Source organism: Balaenoptera physalus (genome assembly GCF_965194825.1).
Source record: "Balaenoptera physalus genome assembly, chromosome: 1".
Lineage (NCBI taxonomy): Eukaryota > Metazoa > Chordata > Mammalia > Artiodactyla > Balaenopteridae > Balaenoptera > Balaenoptera physalus.
In genome coordinates this window covers 49,781,662-49,797,623 of record NC_138882.1, presented here as the reverse complement: position 1 = coordinate 49,797,623, position 15,962 = coordinate 49,781,662, and the positions used below count along the sequence as shown (strand labels likewise).

Below are 15,962 nucleotides of genomic sequence, written 5' to 3'. Positions count from 1 at the left end.
TCAGAAATGGTTTCATAAAGGATTGGGATTTTGCTTGGGATACAAAATATGTAAGAGAATAAAATAGAATATATGGGAGTGAATATTCCAGGAAGTTGAGCACGACACCATAAGCAAACATGAAGAAATGGGATTCGTCATGGAGAGTGAGGAGACTAGAATGCAACCAAATTTAACTTGAGTGGAAATTTCATTTGGGAATTGAAAGGATAAAACAGGAGGGCTAAAACAGGGCCTCAGAGAGTCTTTCATTTTTCTAAGCAAAACTGAACATAATCTCTTGTCTGAATGGCAGACATTCTTGAAATGGAAATTTATAAGCTGGTCCTTCTCTTTAAACGTGGCAGATTGAACCAAGTTGGACATCTCTTATAAGTCCACTAACACGGGAAGTAAATATTGAAAAGGACACAGTGACAAAGAGAACAGGAGAGGGTATGAAAACAGATGAGAGATGTCAACAGAACTTTTGAAGACAGTAAATGGTAACTAATCTAGTGGCACGAAAGCTGAGGTTATACTGCCTCCAGTGAGGAATGCCAAGAAAAAAGCAGAGTGAGAGCCCTAGAAAGGCTCAGGAATTGAGGCACCAGGTATGTCTAAAAGCTGGGATATGGGGGAGGTTCTAGAACAAGAGGATTTTTCCCAGTTCCTACATGCATTCTCCCCTGTACCTTAGATCTCTTTCCCCAGACACTGCTCACAGGTGCCTGTCCCACCCAACCCCCCCTCCCAGCCAAAGTTAGAGGACTTCCTCTCTGAGGAGACTGAATCAGAGAAGCGTGGAATAGTAACATCAGGGTGGGGTTGGTATTCTGTACTGAAAACGGGAGTGTTACATTAAAGTCCACAAACTGAATGTCATGCTCCCAGCCCACTTCTACTGCTTGGCTCTCAAAAATGTAGCAATGTGGCAGAGTTCATAGCCTTCCTCTATGGGGGAACTACCCATCTGAAGAGAAAAGACCTCTGTATCCTGGTATTTGAGGGTAATCAGAGAAATGGTCCCACCCCTCACCTTCAGTGAGGCTCACCGTATTAGTTTCCTGAGGCTGCCCCAACAAATTACCACAAGCTAGGTGGCTTAAAAGTGTGAGAGAAATTGTCTCATAGTTCTGGAGGCTAGAGGTCCAAAATCTGGCAGGGCCATGCTACCTCCAAGGGCTCTACAGGAGAATTTCTTTGCTTCCTCTTCCAGCCTCTGGTGGCTCCAGGCATTCCTTGGCTGTGTCTGTGTCACTCCAGTCTCTGCCTCCATGGTCAAGTTGCCTCCTTCTCTTCTGTCTAGAATCTCCCTTTGCCTCTCTCTTAGGAGGACACTTGACATTGGATTTAGGGTCACCTGGATAATCCAGGAGGACCTCTTCATCTCAAGATCCTTAACTTAATTACATCTGCAAAGATCCTTTTTCCAAATATGGGAACATTTACAGGTTCCAGGAATTAGGATGTGGACCTATCTTTGGGGGAGGGGGGCACCAGTCAAACCACTACACTCAGGATTCTACAAGCCCCAACCATTCATGCAGGAGTTTCCAGTAAGCCTTTTGTGCTTTGCTCTTAAATATAAACACACAGCTAGGGGTCATCTGCATTCGAAGAAAAGGTCCAACACAAAAGACAAAATCAAAATAATAAGTAGGAAAAAGGAACTTGAGGGAACACGAATAATGCAGGGAGCGGAAGATAACTTTTTAAAAGTATGATTGATATCAACAGAGATAGAAGAGAAATTATTTTATCCACAAGGCAGCAGATTGCTATAAAAAAAAGAGAACATTTAGCAGTTAAAAAGAGCTCTTGGAAATTAATGTAAAATAATTAGTATAAAATGTATATTAATGTAAAAATATTAAAATGTAATAAAAATAAATAGTAAACAGTTGGATTATAAAGTTGATGAAATCACCCAGAAAGTAGAACAGAAATAAGAAAATTAGAGGATTGGTTCAACATTGAACTAATAAGAATTCCATAAAGAAAATAGGGAAATGGAGAGGAAGAAATTAACAAAGAAAAATACCAACAATGTTCTCAGAACTAATCAACTCATACTGCCAGATTAAAAGATCTGTTGAGACACGTGCAAGGATATTCTTTCTAGCATTAGTTTTTGGTGGTGGGGACTTGGAGAAAACCTGGGTATCTATAACTAGGAGAGTAGTTAGGTGTCTGTTGGATGACATACTATGTGCCAGTCAGGAGCAACAAAGACCATGTACATGTTAAAAACAGAGTTTAGTGAAAACAAGAAGGAAACAGTATAATACCATCCACATAAATTAAAAAATACATGCACACATAATACACAGTTTGTAAAAATTCATTCAAATAAAAAGTATACATTGAATATATTGTAACAGTCGTTTGTATGGCAAGGAGATGGGAAGTGGGTGTGGAGAAAAAAGGGAACAAGTGAAATAATAATAAAAATGCCAACTGAACACTCAACACAACAGTTGAGAAGAGACTACACCAAGATAAATCATGACATTTCAGAGCATCTGAGTAAAATAATATTCTGGAAGCTTCTGGTGCTTAGTAAGGAGATGAATTTTATCTATGAAGAATCAGGAATTAGGATGGCTTTGGACATCTCCATGACACTGAAAGTTAGAAACCAATAGAGAAGTTCCTAAAAAATTTTTTGGAAAAAATTTTCCAAGATAGAATGCTTATACCTAGCCAAAATAGCAATTATTTGTGAGGATGGAATAGCAATATTTTGAGACACTTTCTCTGAAGAAGTTACTGGAGAATGTGAGTCACTAAAAATAGAGAATTAATTGAAGAAAGGGAAGGACCCGAGACTCATGGAAACAAGGGATTCATTAGAGAGAAAGAAAGGAGATTTCCAGGATGATGATGAAGGGAACTTTAGGATAATACCTGTCAGAAGGCCTAGTGAGCAGCAAGTTCAGATTTGAGTAGGATGACAGAGGGCTCTAAAAATATGTTTAAGAAAAAAATGAAATTAATGTTTCCCAATGTGTATAATTCTACCTACAAGAGTTTTAATTTTTTCTAAAACTATGTATATGAGTATATAAATATTTATATGTATTTGCACACACACACACCAATCTAAGCAATTAATTCCACAAAATACAGAAGTGTTACCACTAAAGGAATATAAGCAAAGTAAGTACTCCATACCGCTCAGCTGTCAATCAGACGTACATTGTTCACACTGGATTTTGAGATAGCCCCTATGGTGCTATAATTACCTTAAGAGGATGGGGGAAAATAAGGATGGGGGAGGAGAAGGGGATGTCAAAGACTAAAATCTTAGGTTCCACAGTGGGGAAGTCCTTAAGTGATATCTAAAACTGAAATATCAAGAAAGAACAGTTGTGTAAGTATAATATTTATAAAATTGGAAATGAATACTAGAAGAACCAGGTAAAAGAGTTATAAGTGGTTGCCTTGGGGAGTCAGATTCGGGGGTGAGGCAGTGGGCTGCTATTTTTTCATTACAAGCTTTAAAAAATTTTGACCTTAAAACTCAACATGCATGACTTGGAGAAAAATAGAGATTAAATTTTAAAATTACTGCACACACAAAAAAAGTGTAGGATGAAAGGAGTGTATAAGACTATTCATCTAGCATTGTGGGGGGAGGATTGGCCTGAAGAGAGACCAGATACAGGAGGATTGAGGAGGAAACAGACGTATTAGTCAACTCTGTGGTACTAAGAGCCTTGGGGGACTGGTGAAATGGTTATGAGGGAAAGACAAGAGACAGTGTGAAGAAGTCCTTAATAGTGTGTATCATGAGTGGAGAGTCATGAGACATAATGCGATTTCTTATGTATGTACTCATTCAGTGAGCATTTATTGACATCCTTTATGCTCAATAGGTAATTCTCTCCACATAGCCTATAGCTACAACTCACCTGCTCTACCTCAATGACTGCCCAGGAGGGACCTGACCATGGACTTCTTTCTTCTTGTATTTCTACTGAGGGGATAGTCTCTTGTTTGTAGAATCTTATCCGACATTCTTTGTCCTTACTTGTCCATGTTTTAGTTGAGAAAATTCAAGTCAGATTCTCACTATTGAATAACAGGTCATTGATGTTCCAGATAAGGTTCCAGTGTGGGTTGAGGATGTGTCATAACAGAGCTGGAAATGGGACAGAGCACTGCCCTGAAACACAATTCCTGTCTGACCGTGTCCACTCTGATGGACTAGCTCTAGTGTGGAATTGCATCTTTGAATTCTCCTACATCCTTCTCTGGGTGGGAAAGCATGGGAGGTTGGGAGAAATGTGAGCTTGGGCATCTGACAGTCACGGGTGAGATCCTAACCCTGCCGCTTGTTAGCATTGTGCATTTGGACAAGTTACTCTGAGCCTGCTTCCTCCTCTGTGAAATGGGATAGCCATATCCCTCTCCCAGGCAGAAGCCTAGCCCAGGTCTGGCATGGAGTAGCCGTCAGCTCTTACACCCTTTGATATTATCGATGTTCGTTTTCTCTGCCTGTTAGGTGCAGGTGGCTATCATCTGAGTAGCAGCCTATGATGTTGGGCTTGAACCTGCCGCGAGGCCATCAGTTCCTCTCTGACCGGGAGGCGGCCTCCTCAGGTTGGGAGATGAAACAGAACTGCGTGGCATATGCCTCCTTAGCACTTCTGGAGAAGCCTAGGAAGTGACAGCAGCAGCTGGGAACAGCTGGTGTGAATAAAGTCCAACATTTAAAAGAGTGTTAACAATAGGGGCCTTACAAGCTGGGGCTGGAATATTTCTGTCCTGGTTTCTTTTTCTTGTTCTGATGCTCAACATGTATTGGGTTTCACTGGTGTCTGCGGAGGGTTCGGCAGCAGCTAGTTCTGTGTACAGGGTTGGGGGTGGGGCATGGGCTCTCTCTCCTGCTTTGTCTGGTTCTCACATGCCTCTGGAGGGGATGGAGGCATTCTCCTTTGAGTAAGAGGTTGCTTGGGAGTCACACTCATAAGCCAGGGAAAAGCTCTGAAGGTTTTATCTCTGGGATACATGTTCCCAGTGACCTGCAGGCAGTTTGAACGTTAGGTACCGAGGTTTCCTAAAGCAGGGAGAAGGCAATGGAAGGAGGAACCCCTCTGTTGGGCAAGTGAAGAAGAGTCCAGTGAGTTGGGGCAGGCAGCCCACACTGGTGCTTATGGCCCACCAAGTGTGGAAGTGATGGATGCACCTGTCCCAGGGGCATGGGCCTAGGTGGGAGGAGGGCTCAGAGGTATGTTTGTCAGTTTCAGTGTATTTAAACAGGAAGTGTGGATAGAAGCTTTGTCGCATTTTTACTTGTCTCAGAGGAAATGGGATTTGATGAAAACCATTAGTTTAGGCTTGAAGAGAAGCAGAGCTTCCTGTCTCCATGGAAACAAACCAGGGCTGCTTAAGCACATCCTGAAGTGCAGTCAGGGGCTACAGGGCAGAAGGCTCACGCAAACAGAAAATGACCCTTATCCCATCGCCTCTACTCTCTGCTCCCAGGGCTTCTGGAGAGAGGGAGGTAGGCTTGGGGGAGCAGCTGTGCTGTCTCCAAACCAGGGCAGGGACAGCCAAGCCAGGGATTGCTTACGCATGCACAAAGGGAGCATGTATGTAAAGCATGTCATAGTTTTCAGAGCACCTTTGCTTAGGTAGACACTATCTTTATTTACAGATGGGAAGAGGGCGGTTTAGAGGTGCTAACCCCCAAGTAGTTACTGGCAGAGGTGTGGCCAGAGGTAATAATTTCCCACCTTCTGGTTAGGGACTTGTTTAAATACACCTACACCAGGTGGCCTCCATCCAGGAATACTGGCACCCAATGTGGCACAACTAGAGCAAGTTGGCCAGTGGTTAACCTAGAATATCATCCTGACCATACAGATGTTGGTACGAGTTTTAATCTGTACCTACATTGAAGCACATACTTATTCTCATACACTGGTCTTCAGCACACAATGTGACCTGGTACATACAAGGTAGAAGATGCCAAGGCCCACTCTCCAGGTCCTCTTGCCCTCAAGACTAATGGGGAGTGGTGGACTGTCCGTATAAGAGGAGGAATTCTTCTGGTTGCATCTCTTGAATGAGTGGAGTGGCTCCCATTACTGGCAAGATGACTGTGGTCTGTCTGTCTTGCCACCAACTCCTTTGCTGGGTAGGTTTGACGATTCAGTGCAATTCAGCAAAAGCTGATTGTGTGGCTACTATGCTTAAGACACCACGCTAGACTCTGAGATTACAAAGATGAGTAAAAGAGATTGTAGATTAATTAAGGAAATCATTCAAAATACATGTAATGGTGTCTAAATTCAATATATCCAGAATTCTAGCCCTATCAAAAGTTAAAGATTCATATGTCATGTATTTTGGGCACCTACTATCTTGTGAAGCATTGCTGAGAATACAAAGGTGAGTAGGACCTAAGTCCTGTCCACAGGGAAGAGGCTAACGAATGTACCTTCAATATTAAATGTTGGATCTCCTGAGTCACCTGCCATTGCTTCCCTCTGGATGTTAGGAAGCGGCACCTGAGCATTTCCCAGGCCTGACTTGAGATAGGAATGGCTGGTGGTCTTAAGAAGGAAATTGTTCCTGCCCAGATCAGTGGTCCAGATGAGCACTCTGAGGGGTTGGTGGGTATCAGTTTGGCCTGTGTGTGATCTTCCCGAGGCAGACTGACATCGAAGGAGACTGGCTAAGATAAACGTGTGCATGAACCACACGGTAATTCTCCTGCCAGGATTCCAACACTGGAATCAACTGGGAGAAATTCAGCGAGCAGTTCCTGAGTGCTTGCTATATGTCACTTGCTCCTAGGGCTGAGAATGAGATCAGACAGGGACAGAGAGCTGCTACCCTCAGGGAGCTTGTAATCTAGGTGGAGAGGTAGAGAGATAGCACAGGGTGAGCATTTATATTAGATGGGGGCAAGGATCCGGCAGGGCCACCTGAAGAAGGTGACATTGATGCATTCTTTTGAAGAATGAGTAATGGTCAGCAAGAAGAAGGGAAGAGGACTTTCCAGCAGGTTGGTAGTCAGGAAGATGTATAATGAGAGGCCATTCTGAGTGACTGGAGTGAAGCATGTCGGGGGCTGTAGAGGAGGTGAAACTAGAGGCAGAGGCTCATCATGCAGGGCCCACCCTATGGGCTAAACCTGAGTTCAAACCTGACCCCTAGAGCTCGTGGGGGGGGGTCTCAAACTTAGCAGGGAAGACAGCCAGTTTGCATTTGAAGATGATTACCCTGGAGAAGCGAGATTAGAGGCAGGGAGACATGTTTGGAGCAACAGATGAAGAAAGAAGCAGAGAAGCAGTGAGGCAGAGGGGAGTGGTGATGGAGAAGGTGGACCAGATCCAGGAGGTGTTGGTGGGATGGGATCTGCGTGACTTGGTGACTGTGTGGGTGTGTTTGAGTGTGTACTGGGGGTGGAAATAAGAGGGACGTGTCTTGGACTACTTCTAGATTTTTAAAAAAATTTTTTTATTGAAGTATAGTTGATTTACAATATCGTGCAAGTTTCAGGTGTGCAGCACAGCATATATATATATATATATATATATATATATATATATATATATATATATATATATATATATACAGAAACACACACATGCACACATATATATTCTTTTCCAGATTCTTTTCTCTTATAGGTTATTACATAATATTGAGTATAGTTCCCTGTGCAATACAGTAGGTCCTTGTTGATTATTTTATACATAGCAGTGTGTATATGTTAACCTCAGCCTCCTAATTTATCCCTCCCCTAACCCCTCTTTCCCCCTTGGTAATCATAAGTTTGTTTTCTGTCTGTGAGTCTCTTTCCTTCTGAATTGAGCCACTAGGTGGCCGAGGGAGAACATAGGACAAAGAGGTTTTGAGGGAAATAGTTTAGGTTTTGTACCTATAGGGTTTGAGAAAGTGTAACGCATTTTACACCTTTGGCTAGTTCACAGCAGTAGTGTAGGGTTTGTTTTAGGTTGATTTTTTTTTTAAGCTGTAATTTATTGAGACTGTGCTATGCACCAAGCATTGTGCTAATCCCATGGCACACATTGTTTCATTTAATCCTCACCATGACCCTTGAGTTATTACTGTCTTTTATAAATAGGATAGCTGTGATGGGGAGGTTTGGTAATTTGCCTAAGCTCACAAAGCAGCAGGTTCAGAATTTGGATGGAGGTCTGGCTAGACCCAAATACATCTTGCATATAGTTTAAATGTCCTTGTTAAAAGGAATTTATCTGGGATCTAGTATGGCAGAACTCGATGGAAATGAAGGGGCCCTTGGTGGCTGGTGGGACATATAGAACTTTCCAGTCCTGCAGACAGAGATTTCATGCCAAACACCTGTAATGACCAGAGTAGAGTGTTTATAGTTCCCACCTTGACTGGAAGCATGCTCCTGGATGAGTTGCGTGCCCACGAGGCTCCCACATAAAGCTATGAGGGTTTGTGGAAAGAGTCTGCATTTCCCCAAGAAGCTGTTTTGTGTATCAGTTGTCAGAGTTGTATCTTAGAGTGTGATAAAAATTATTGGAGGCAGAAGGGACTATAGGTGTAGTTTATTCCTGGCCTCCATGTTATAACCGAAGAAGTCTGACCAGAGAGTGAAGAGACTTCCTGAAGTCATGCGCAGCTATTTAGCGGCAGATCTTGACTAGAACCAAGGCCTCTGGTTCCCTGTTCAGAGTGCTTATTTCCTCTGCACAATGGGGATAGCTTAGTAGTAAAATACAGACTCTGTAGAAGAGCATACCTGGGTTTGAATCCCATGTCCATCACTTGTCATCTGCATGACCTTAGGCAAGTTGCTCCACCTTTCTATACCCTCGATTACCTGATTGCAAACAAGGATTCTAGGATCCACCATGTAGGATTGTTGGGGAAACTAAATCAGATCATTCATGTTAAGTGTTCAGTACCTGGGAGATAGTAAATACTTAATCAGCGTTAGCTCTGAGTAGCAGATTTCCTCTCTCCAGACCTTGGTTTACACCTCAGTAGGTAGGGCCGGGAAAGAGTCATTTTTACTTACCAAGTCCCCCCATTGAGTCAACTAGCATGAACTCGGCTGTTTTCAGTTACCACTGGTAGGGCTGACCATCCATGGCACCCTATTCCCTAGAGGGAATAGCAATGATGGATCATTGGACCACACCCCTGTACCTCCACATGTGGCCATCACCTTGGACACTATACCTCTTGCAGTTTCTTAGCAATGCCCTCTGCCCCTGTGGTCTGGAGTAAGCCTTGCCCCCTTAGTTTTCCTTGTTGAATTCCTGCTCATCCCTTATCACCTGTTTTAGCTTTGACTTCCTTCATGAGATCTTTCCAGATCCATAACGCCCACTCCCATTCTGCAGTTAGGATTCAAATATTTCTCCCATATGCTCCTATAGCACTAGGTACCTGTCCATTAGAACCTATTACTCAGTATAACATTACACTATTCTGTTATGTCATTTAATAATAATAATAATAATGCTAAAGAAAACAGCTAACATTTATTGAAAGCTCGTTATCTGCCTGATAGTATGCTAAATACTTTATACACATTATTTTGATTAATTTTATAACAGCCTCACGAGTAAGGTAGTATTGTTAACCCCATTTTATAATAAATGAGGAAATGGAGGCTGAGAAAGTTTGAGTCTTGAATATGACTGTTATCAGGGGGCAGAACTCTCCTGTCCCACCCAGGATGCACTGTCTTCCTTGTATTGGAGTTATGAATGTCCCTGTCACCTGTTAGGTTTTATTTCTTTTTTTTTTTTTTATTGTTTCTTGCCCTTTTTTTTTTTTTCGCTGCATTGGGTCTTTGTTGCTGCGAGTGGGGGCTACTCTTCGTTGCGGTGCGTGGGCTTCTCATTGCGGTGGCTTCTCTGGTTGCGGAGCATGGGCTCTAGGCGCACGGGCTTCAGTAGTTGCAGCACGCAGGCTCAGTAGTTGTGGCACGTGGGCTTAGTTGCTCTGTGGCACATGGGATCTTCCCAGACCAGGGATTGAACCCGTGTCCCCTGCATTGGCAGGCAGTTTCTTAACCACTGAGCCACAAGGAAGTCCAGGTTTTATTTCTTATGTTGGAGATGGCTTTCCACATAATTGGACCTCTCTTAACATCTTAGTGCCTTATCTTGTGCTCAGGACATAATTGCTGAATTGAAGGGAAACCAACTAACACCAGGCCCCTCTTAGAAGATTTCTTACCGCCTTGTGACATTCTGGAGAATAATACTGCAGAGGACTATGAAGAGGCTGGTATCTTGAAAGTCAGGAGCACAATCACTAGCACTGGAGATCCAGGGGAAAGCTCAAGAGAGGCTGTTTACTTTGCAGAGTGGTGGTCCCTGCTTGCATCTAACAGGTGTTACAAACATGAAATTGTCACATGCTGAACATTTTTTCACATAGCTATTGATTTTTTTCTTTTCGTTAATTGCTCATGTCCTTTGCCCATTTTCCTCTAGCCATATTTATCTTTTTCAAATGAACTTAAAATTTCTATTTGTATAGTGAGGATATTAATCCATATATATCACATGTGGCAAATATTTAGGGAACAATCACTTAAGGATCATTAAAGCTGTCATCCTAGCGGGAATTGTGGGCAACTAAGTCTGTTGGAAGCACAGAAAGACTAAAGCAGTTATTCTTTTATTCTTTTCTTTTTTCTTTCTTTCTTTTTTTTTTTTTTTTTTTTTACCGTGGAGCACTTCATTTGGAAAGCATTTCATGGGTATTCATTTGTTTAATTCTCATAGTGACTCTAGGAATTGTGTTGTTATTTTACAACTAAGGAGACTGAAGTTCAAAAGTGAGCACGCAACATGCCTTAAATCCTAAATCTAAGGGTGTGGTGTTCTGACCCTTAGTCCAGTGCTCCTGGTTACACAAAACACTTCTTCCCATTCTGGAGTTGGGTATTGCCAGTAGAATCTTTGCTGCTCCGCTTCTACTCAAGACATAGCAGTGTGATTTACATGCATGTTCCAACAAACCACAAAATGCTCTTTTGAATTTAGTTATTAGGTTGATAAATATTTATTGAGCACTTACTATGTGCCAAACACTGTTCTAGATGCTGGAATTGAAAAATCCCTCCCCTCATGTAACTTATATTTTTGTGTTGCACATGTAATCTCTATTTTCTAGAATATTACTCCCCATTTTAAGATGAACTAATATGAAGAAGTATAATCAGTGCCAATATCCTGAAATCACCCTTGTTGATAACTTTATGGGCTGAGATTGTGAATGTGAAATGTAATGCTTTGAGAAGAAAAAGGCTCTAGGTCTCTTTTATTGTTTAAAATTTGGTTCCCTCTCAAAAGTCAAGCTCTAGTGCACTCTTTTATTTATCTGGGGGAGTATGGGCTGGACTGGGATAGATGGTTCTGAGGGCCCGGGCCAAGGTGGGAGGATCATTGTCTGAATATGTATGTAGTGGGGATGGAGCGGTGGTCATATCTGGTAGAAGCTAACAATCTTATCAAGAAAGGTCAACTCCGAGAGGCAGGGTCAAAGTGTTAACAGAAAAGGAATAGAGAAATCACTGAGTAGGACAGTCAAGATAAATCATCAAAACAAGGTACTGTTTTACATGGACTCATACTTTTTCTAGAGCAATTTGAACAATTAGACCTGCAATTCAATAGGTGCCCTTTTGGTGATGAAGACTAAATACAAAAATGCCTCCATTCTCTGTTGAAGGATTTTTCGTGCATTAAATTTTTAGTTGGCCAAGTTCTTAGGTGGCTGAAACAATACTGTTATCTCCTCTGCCATAACCTGAATAACTAGGTTCGAGATTCATTCTTGAACACTCTGATACCTTTATTTATATATGTGTGTGTATATACATACATTTGTACACACACACACACAAATATACACACATATTTATATGCATACACACAAATATACACACATATTTATATGCATACACACATACACACACATATTTCCACACATGTACATGATGCTTATATTCATGCTCAAACTTTATATACATGCTGTATTCCAGTCTTTGTTCCTCCATGAAGTACTTAAGGACCCCGTAGGTGACTATACCATTCTCTGTTTGCCTTGTACAGTATACACTTTATTTTTGCACACTATTTTTTATAATTGCACACTTGCACACTATATTTAAGCCTCTTTCAAGACTGTTTCTGTCTTAAAATCCCATTTAAGTTATCTGTTTTTCAGAGGAGGAGCTAATTTGTGTTTAATAAAATAATATAATAAAGTTATATTTAAGAAAAGGGCTTATTCAGGCCAGCCTGGATTTAATTTACCCATCTGCTACTAAGCTCCAAAAGGGATATTTTCACTTGGGTATCCCTTACGTGTCTCAAACTTAGGATGCTCTAAACTGAATTCATTGCCTCATTCCCCTACTCCACCACTAAAAACACCCACTACTCTTCCATACTCTCCCTCTGTTATCTTTTATTACTTTAGTTATCCAAGATAGTAACCTTAGTTAACCTTAGTCCTTTCATTTTACTTATTCTCTGCATCTAGTTGCTCATCAAGACCTACTGATTCCCCTTTTGAAAGGTTTCATGAGCTGTATCCTGAACTGTAGCAATTGCCTCTTTAAGTTCTCTGCCTACTCTAATCCAGCCTGCTCTCCATGATCAAAGCAGTCTTTCCTAACTAGACATCTAATTACACAGTTTGTGTACCTTAATTATTTATAATGGCTTTCTATTGCCTAAATAATAGACTAATTTATGTGTTCATTTGTTCAGTTTTTCAACAAATAGGTATTGTGCTTCTACTGTGCCAGAAAGTGTTCTAGAAACTAGGAATATAGCACAGAACAAAACAAAAAGTCCTGCCCTTGTAGAGCTTGAATTCCAACACGGAGAGATTCTAAGTTGTTTATTCTCATTTAGGTAAATAAGAAGACAAACACTGTACTCAAAAAGGAATGCTTCAGACGACAAAGATGTCTATTTTCCCTAGTTTCATCTTTAACTTGAATATTAATAAATGCAAATAAGATTTTTACTTTACTAAATGGAAATTTATCTGAAAACTATAGCATATAAGAATATCCAAGATATTTCTTAGAACAGTGAGGAACAGGGACTTTTCTCCAAGTAGTAAAATGTATTCTAAAGCTGCAGTAATTGAAACAGTGTGGCCTGATGTAGGAATAGGAGGACCAAAAGGAGATTCAAATATATATATGAATTTACAGTGTATGTAAGTGTCATTTCAAATTAGTGAAATTATTCAATGAATGGTGTTGATAACTGGCCAGTCACTTGGAAAGAAAAAGTTGAATTGGCTCCCCATCTCTTATATCTTATACCAAAGTAAATTGCAGGTGGAACAAGTACACATGTTTTTAAAATTAAACTATAAATATTCAAAAAGATTATGGACTGTTTAAAACTCTTTAAGGGGGAAAGCCTTTCTAAGCATGATACAAATCAGTAAGCCATTAAGGAAACAATTGATAAATTGAATTTTTAAAAATAAAAATGTGCTGACTACCGTAAATCATTAATAAGATCAAAAGACAAAACTTGAGTTAGTATTGAATTTTATTTATTTATTTATTTTCTTCTTATTTTTTTCCACACAAACACAAACTGTATTTTATTTTTACAAGAGATAAATAAACTGACACCAAGCATTGTAAATGGATGACCACAACAAAAGCAACAATGATTGCAATTACCAAACATGAAACATACTCATACTATGTCATAATATTGACATTCAGTCCAGTAATCCTCCACTGTAACAGCTCCTTTACTTTGCAGTGAAAATTGATTTGTATATATTTTTGCCTCTGAGTCCTTGTGGGATTTTTTTTTTATTCAAACACAAAGTCACAAAAATTATAATCATCCTCATTAGTTCACTCAATCCCATGTAATTAATTTTTTTTTTCATCTTGATCTTTTGTTAGCACTTTTATGAATTCATCAGTTTTCCATTAGAGTTCTGAAAATGCTTATTCATTCAGTTCAGCAGTATAGTCAGTTACCAGAAACCTGTACTTGTCAGAGTCTTTTCCATGAATTCCTTGAAGATGACACCCTTTTACAGGAATGTTTTTGCAAAAGCATCAGAGTATACCCAGAACTGTCTGTAAATGACAAAAGACTTAAAAATGACCATGGTTAAAGATTTGATGAAAGTTCATAATAATGCAATTGACAAGGAAATTTAGTTATTTCTGAGATATACATTTTAAAGTAATAACTAGAATTATGACTTATAACGTTATACCAGACAATATAAGATTTTTAGAAATTTCATGTAATGCCTGAAACATTTATATTAACATATTTCCATACAAATAACCCAAAGAAAGTTTAGTATTAGTTGTTTTGGGTTTTTTTTGTTTATTGTTTTTTTATACTGCAGGTTCTTATTAGTCATCAATTTTATACACATCAGTGTATACATGTCAATCCCAATCGTCTAATTCAGCACACCACCATCACCACCCCACCGCGGTTTTCCCCCCTTGGGGTCCATACATTTGTTCTCTACATCTGTGTCTCAACTTATGCCCTGCAACCTGGTTCATCTGTAACATTTTTCTAGGTCCCACATACATGCATTAATATATGATATTTGTTTTTCTCTTTCTGACTTACTGCACTCTGTATGACAGTCTCTAGATCCATCCACGTCTCAACAAATGACTCAATTTCGTTCCTTTTTATGGCTGAGTAATATTCCATTGTATATATGCACCACAACTTCTTTATCCATTAGTCTGTTGGTGGGCATTTAGGTTGCTTCCATGACCTGGCTATTGTAAATAGTGCTGCAATGAACATTGGGGTGCATGTGTCTTTTTGAATTGTGATTTTCTCTGGGTATATGCCCAGTAGTGGGATTGCTGGATCATATGGTAATTCTATTTTTACTTTTTTAAGGAACCTCCATACTGTTCTCCATAGTGGCTGTATCAATTTACATTCCCACCAACAGTGCAAGAGGGTTCCCTTTTCTCCACACCCTCTCCAGCATTTGTTGTTTGTAGATTTTCTGATGATGCCCACTCTAACTGGTGTGAGGTGATACCTCATTGTAGTTTTGATTTGCATTTCTCTAATAATTAGTGATGTTGAGCAGCTTTTCATGTCCTTCTTGGCCATCTGTATGTCTTCTTTGGAGAAATGTCTACTTCGGTCTTCTGCCCATTTTTGGATTGGGGTATTTGTTTCTTTAATATTGAGCTGCATGAGCTGTTTATATATTTTGGAGATTAATCCTTTGTCCATTGACTCGTTTGCAAATATTTTCTCCCATTCTGAGGGTTGTCTTTTCATCTTGTTTATGGTTTCCTTTGCTGTGCAAAAGCTTTAAAGTTTCATTAGGTCCCATTTGTTTATTTTTGTTTTTATTTCCATTACTCTAGGGGGTGGATCAAAAAAGATCTTGCTGTGATTTATGTCAAAGAGTGTTCTTCCTATGTTTTCCTCTAAGAGTTTTATAGTGTCTGGTCTTACATTCAGGTCTCGAATCCATTTTGAGTTTATTTTTGTGTATGGTGTCAGGGAGTATTCTAATTTCATTCTTTTACATGTAGCTGTCCAGTTTTCCCAGCACGACTTATTGAAGAGACTGTCTTTTCTCCATTGTATATCTTTGCCTCCTTTGTCATAGATTAGTTGACCATAGGTGCATGAGTTTATGTCTGGGCTTTCTATCTTGTTCCATTTATCTGTGTTTCTGTTTTTGTGCCAGTACCATATTGTCTTGATTACTGTAGCTTTGTAGTATAGTCTGAAGTCAGGGAGTCTGATTCCTCCAGCTCCGTTTTTTTCCCTCAAGACTGCTTTGGCTATGCAGGGTCTTTTGTGTCCCCATACAAATTTTAAGATGATTTCTTCTAGTTCCGTGAAAAATGCCGTTGGTAATTTGATAGGGATTGCATTGAATCTGTAGATTGCTTTGGGTAGTAGAGTCATTTTCAAAATATTGATTCTTCTAATCTGAGAACA

General features: G+C 40.0%; 1 protein-coding gene across 1 annotated transcript in view; it reads left to right on the top strand.

The window, feature by feature from the left end:
- CACNA1E (calcium voltage-gated channel subunit alpha1 E) overlaps positions 1-15,962 on the top strand; it is a 560,326-nt gene that overhangs the window by 404,939 nt on the left and 139,425 nt on the right. The gene's annotated exons all lie outside the window — the stretch shown is intronic.